Raw genomic sequence first — 6145 nt, forward strand, 5'->3', positions numbered from 1 at the left:
GTGCAGGCAGTGCAGTAGGAATTGGTGTGGTCTTCCTACACTTCTTGTCGTTCTTCAAATTCTCATCCACATCACAGCGAATATCCTCTCTAGCAATGCAGTAAAATATGTTTGTCACATTATGACAACTTGGTCAACCATTTTGCAGTTAATGACTTATACGATGAACTAATGACTAGGTGTTTTGAGGAGTAAGACTATTGCACAGTGAAGTATATAATACATTTTGATCAACATGACATAAACAATTGATAATGTAGCAAAGAGCAGAGAATTGTACATAATCATTTGCATGGATGTACCAAAGCAATTGCAACTTGTTCAAAGAAGTGAGAAACTGCTTATATGATGTGCACAAGTGACATCATGATGTGAAGATTGAACAAATAGTTTGGGGAATTTCATTCTGATCTGAGAATTGTACTAAAGCCACTGAGAAAAACTGTAAAAAAAAGAATCTTGCTGAGCTGCTGTGCTGAGTTTTGACCAGCAGAGGGAGCTGCTGACACACGCATGATGCAGCTGTAGGGGGGGTAGTGGTCAGTGCTCTCACCTCACAGTGAGAAAGCTGAGGTTCAAATCCCAGCTGTGCCCCCCCTCTGTGTGGAGTTTGCATGTTCTCCTTGTGTTTGTGTGGATTTTCTTTAGCAACATGTTTCTAAAGTGTCCTGTTCAGGGGGATCCAATTACCCTGTGACCCCCAAATGGGGTACTTCTGTAGATGGATAAGGGTTGATGCCATCCAGAAGTCTGAATTTTCTAGTTTCATATCTTCACTAGCCCCCTAAAACCCAAACATTTAAACATTTCTGTCATCGAACAGCAGTTTGATTAGAGGGTTTTAGGGTTTCTGTCTAAAGACGCTTCAGACTTTTTATACACAGGAAGCGTCACGAATCTGTCCTAAAGGCTGTCGGCGTGTCCTTGAGCAAGACACTGAACCCCACATTGCTGCTGGCAGGTGTTGGTCAGTGTGGGAACAGGACTGTGACTGTGAAGCGCTTTGGCTGGTGTGAACGGAGCATCGGTGAGATTCGTGGCTGGGTAGGCTCTGACGTCATCATTCAGAGCTATAACAGAGAAGCTTATTCACCATTTCACTGGCAATAGTTCAAGTGTTTTGTTTACATTTTCATTACAACGTTTTTCTTCCACTAAAAACGGTAGCATAGGAAAAAAATCACCCAAATTGTTATTATTGACTATAACTATGCCGCTTCCTCTGAAGAAACGCCTGAATAACCTGTTTGGAGAAGTTCTCCTTTTCTTTCTTTAGTTATAAAAGTCTCTCTGTCTGAATGGAGACGTCTGTAGGACAGTTGACACATAATCCTCCATTTAGAAAATAATAATATTAATAACACTGATAATACTATTCTCTGTGTAAAGTTAATGTTTGTACCTGATAACTTCATTAAATGTGGTTCATTTTGTAACTAGCTTTTTCTTAATTTAGTTGAGCTCGTTCTTCTCCCAAAGGAAAGACTGATGGATGGCAGAGGGAGCCAATCAGGACAGTGTTTAGTTCAGTGGCCTCGTGATAGAGTGTCCGCCCTGAGACTGGGAGGTTGTGAGTTCAATTCCAGACTTTCTCTCAGCATTAAGGGGTTGGATTGGGGGGTTAAACCACGGTTCCCAAGTGCGGCTGTGTCTGCAGCTCACCGCTCCCCCAGGGGATGGGTCAAATGCAGAGAACACCTACTGTAGGTGTGTGACAGATAGTGGAACCTCAACCTGACTTTAAGTTTCAGTCTGAAGCTGCACTGTTTCAGGCTGTTTGACTTTTATTGTGGTTCTTCAAAGGCACTTTTTCTCGTTCGTACAGGAAGCATTTGTGTTTGGCGGACGTCTTATATGACAAATTCTCCATTTAGCTTTTTTTTTGTGACCAGATGAACTTGACTGATGAAATTTCTTCATCTTCTTCTCCTGGTTTTCCTCTCCCATGTCTGCAGTCTCTCAGCAGTTTTTAGCCTCCTTGTGTGTCTTTGCTGGTCTTTCTGCTCTGTTTCTCCTGGCTGAGTAACTATGCTCCTCACAGCCAGCAAACAACATTTACAATCGTCCGGACGGGTTTCAGCCTGGTGACCTGGACCTGCTTCTCTGTGAAACTTGGGTTTTTGAGGAACAGCAGATGAGCTTCAGAGTCCAGATGCGTAAAGGTCCACTTTTACAGAAGCTGTTTTCAAATATTCATAAAGGTGACGGATGGGACATGGCAAATTACTGAGAGAGAGTGTGAGCTGGGAGGAGTGTGCTTCTGTCCTAGAGATGGATGAAGTGATCAGAGCGAAGAGAATAAAAAGGGAAAAGGTGGAAATACAGTCGTGTGGAGACGGGGGGGTCATGGTACTGCAAATCGAAACCAAAACTTTCAAATCAGACACAAAAACTCCAAATGTGTCTCGGCGACATGAAGGTGAGCAGCTGAAGGCTCGGCTTCCTGTGGTGACGAGTCAGGTCTGAGGAACAGAGAGCTGAACAGTGGAAGAGGACCGAAGAGAACGAGAGGAGGTTTTGATATGGATGAGGTCGGAGAGATAAGGAGGAGCCAGGTTATGGAGGGCCATAACCCTTGTGCCTTCTTAGATGACCCCCCCCCCTTACATTGACGTGTTCTCCCTACCATGACAAAGGTGGATAAAGGTGGATAAAGATTTCATGTAATCCATGGACACCAGTGAAGATCACAAATCATTGAAGAAAAAAGGTTCAGAGCACTGTCTAGTGGGTCTAGATGACCCAACTCCAGACGTCAAAGTGACTAGGATAGCACAAGAGTTAAAGGTGAACAGGAGGAGTTTGAATTGGATTCTGGAGGTTATGGGGAACCAGTGCAGCTGGTGGAGAACCGGGGTGATGAAAGTGAAAGCGATGGAAAGAGTAAGACTTGTGGCTTTAGAGAGGGTGGATTTGGAACCTACTAGAAGTAGCTCGGTTTAAGGTTAACCAATTTTTGATTTTAGATAGACAGGAGTGGAGGGAGGAGAGTGGAAGAGATGAGTCAGGTTTGCTTGATACAAAGAGATGGGTGTCATCGGCAAAATAATGAAAAGTAACATTACATTTACGGAAAATATTGCCAAGGGGTAGAAGATAAGTTATGAAAAGAAGAGGATCAAGGACAGAACCTTGTGGTACACCAGAAGAGACGGAGGAAGGCTGAGATTTAAATGATTTAAGCTGAATGAATTGGGTGCGGCCTGAGAGGTAGAACTGAAACCAAAGGAGGGGGGTGGAGGTGATGCCGAGGGAGGAGAGCGTTTAGAGGATGGAGTTAGAAATGGTGTCAAAGGCTGCACTCAGATCAAGGAGGATGAGGATGGTGAGGAGGCCAGAATCAGCTGCAATGAGAAGGTCATTGGTGATCCTGAGCAGAGCAGTTTCAGTGCTGATCCAGAAAAAATTATAGTAAATTTATCACAATTAAAAGGAGGATTTCAAAGGACAAAGTAGATGAGGCTTACTCCTTACAAACTACAGGTTCAATGTTCAATTTTTAGGATTCAGCTTTTTCCTACATGAAGAGAATCTGTTCATGGTTTTGCTGCCCTGAAATTGATCGTAGACAAAAATGAAATTTAGGAAGATAAAAAACTAAAGAGCTATGAGTTGAGTGAGAACGTTCCGTGAATTAACTGTAAAATATGTCGTAAATATTCCTCTCTGCAGGAATATTCCCCTCACTAAAAAGTATTTTGTAAGTAAAAACACAAATAAAACATTCCTGTCATAAATAGTGGGAACTTGAAGTTTCTGAAATAATGGGGCAGATGAAGCTCCCCCCCATACATTAAACTTATGCTAACTTTAATGGAAAATGTGAAGTGAGTGATGGTTTTGGTGTGGGCGGGGCTCCAGATAGATGTGTTCCTTACTCCACAGTAAGGTGAGCTTTTATGTACAAAGTTGCAGACATTGCTCTCCAAAAACTCCTACTTTACAAAATGTTATCCACTTTTTTTACCTTCAGTTTATGCAGACCTGCAGTCTTCTCTTATATCTAAAGAACATAAAAAACATTGGTGATGCTCACATGGTTTACCTCACCAAAGATGACTGTAGGTTCCTCAAACTGGATCTAGTGTGTAAAAAACTGAGCAGGTGGAAAAAGTCCTGATTTTAAGGCAGTTTTTCCATATTTCCACAAGTGCTTTTACTTTACTAAAATAACAATCCAACTATATTTATTCCCCAATCCCTTCATCTCAGGAACCTCTTAGTCCTCTGAAATTTCCCCCAAAAAACAAACAAATGGTTTGGCAGACTTCCCCAAAAGAATAACAATTTCCTGCTCTCTTAATGTTTCTGAAATATTTTTTATTTTGAACTGTTTTCCAGCTAATTTCGTTAGCAGTCATACTTTTTACCTCATTTTTTGGTATTACAAAAATTGCGTCCTTGCAAACTCTGTGATCAAAGTTAGCTGAACATTTGCTTGCGGTGTGTGTGGGGGGGTGTGTCTGCAGAGGAGATGGGTTTGGAGACTGGCTGGAACTGCCCCATCTCTCTGACCCCCAACAAGGACGGTTCCTGTGACGGGGCCCGTCCCGCCTCCGGGCTGTATTTTTGTCCTTCAGTACTTCTGTTTTAGTCTTAGGACTTCTTCAGGTCAGAAGGGCTCTGGTTCTCCACCTTTCCTACTCCTGACATGTTCCTGCTCGCTCTCGGGACAAGTCACCTCGTGGGATCCACCTGGTTTGTCCACATTTGAAGAACATGTGAGTTCTGGTTCCACTGTTCACCCACTGAGAGAGTGGTGAGTCTACTGCTTCCATCTCACCAAAGGAGAAATGACCATTGGTGTGATGAGATAACCTTTAACAGCCTTTGTTTCCACGTTTGGTGTCTGTGGGTGTAAACAGGATCCCGTCCATGGAAGTGCCTGTTCACAAAATGCTGAGCCAAATCCAACAAATGTGTTCAAAAATGTTGAAGTCCCATCACCCAGATTGATCTGTCTGAGGCAGACCTATACCATCATAAGTAAGGGTTAACGGCCGACGAAGTGTGCGGTTATTACTTTTTAAAGCACGCCGTGGAAGCCTGAACCGTACGACGCGAAGTGCGTTAAAAAGTAATAACGCACACTTCGAAGGCCATTAACCCGCTTATAACATGGTCACTTACAAAAGCAATACATATTAACCAGGATTTAGTCCTGGTTGCCGGCGCAGTGATACAAAACATTTAAGCTAGCTGACCGAACTTATTTTTTCACCGTGCGGTTATCAGGTTTTAATGCATACCCAGCAGCCAATCAGAATCGAGTATTCAACCGAACCATGGTATAAAATCGTTTAACACAACACTTGACTGTCATGGTGGTTTGTGCATCATTCCTTAACCCTTGTGCTATCCTAGGCACTTTAACGTTGGGAGTTGGGTCATCTAGACCCACTAGACAGTGCTCTGAACCTTTTTTCTTCAATGATTTGTGATCTTCACTGGTGTCCATGGATTACATGAAATCCTCTCCATCTTTATCCACCTTTGTCATGGTAGGGAGAACACGTCAGTGTAAGGGGGGGGTCATCTAAGATAGCACAAGGGTTAATGTAGCTTCTCCAGTTCTTGTGACCCTTGTGCTATCCTAGGCACTTGTGTTACTGTCTCTGCATGTGAGAGCCTGTGACCATTTTCCAAATTGGGCTCATTTTCATTTCTAACCTGCGAGCTGTGAAAGTTTTTAGTGTAGTTTTTTGGAACAGTTTTGACACTCGAAGCCCTCAGTCCACTGAAACCCCTTAGAGGAGAGAGGTTTTCCTGCGTTCCCTCACAGTCTGCAGGCTCCCACACAAGACAGGGAAACGGGTTTTAAAAACCACATTATCTTTGAGAATTATTCAAGTCACGCAACGAACAGAATGCAGCCATCGTCACAAAACGTCCACAGGAAACACGTTTTTGTTCATAAAAACACGTCTTTGTCAGAAACTGTGGTGTTTACAACAAAACAGTTTTCTTACCAGAAAACACCCTATTTGAAGGAAACACACTTTTTTACAGAAAACATTTGAATAAATACTAATAATGTGACGTTCTTCCATCCTTTGTTCAGACTTTTATTTTCAGGACATATTTTTTCTTTGAGGAAACTCATTTAATAGAAATCCCTTGAATTCACATTAAGCACACTTATATT

This window comes from Oryzias latipes, chromosome 3 (assembly GCF_002234675.1).
Source record: "Oryzias latipes chromosome 3, ASM223467v1".
Lineage (NCBI taxonomy): Eukaryota > Metazoa > Chordata > Actinopteri > Beloniformes > Adrianichthyidae > Oryzias > Oryzias latipes.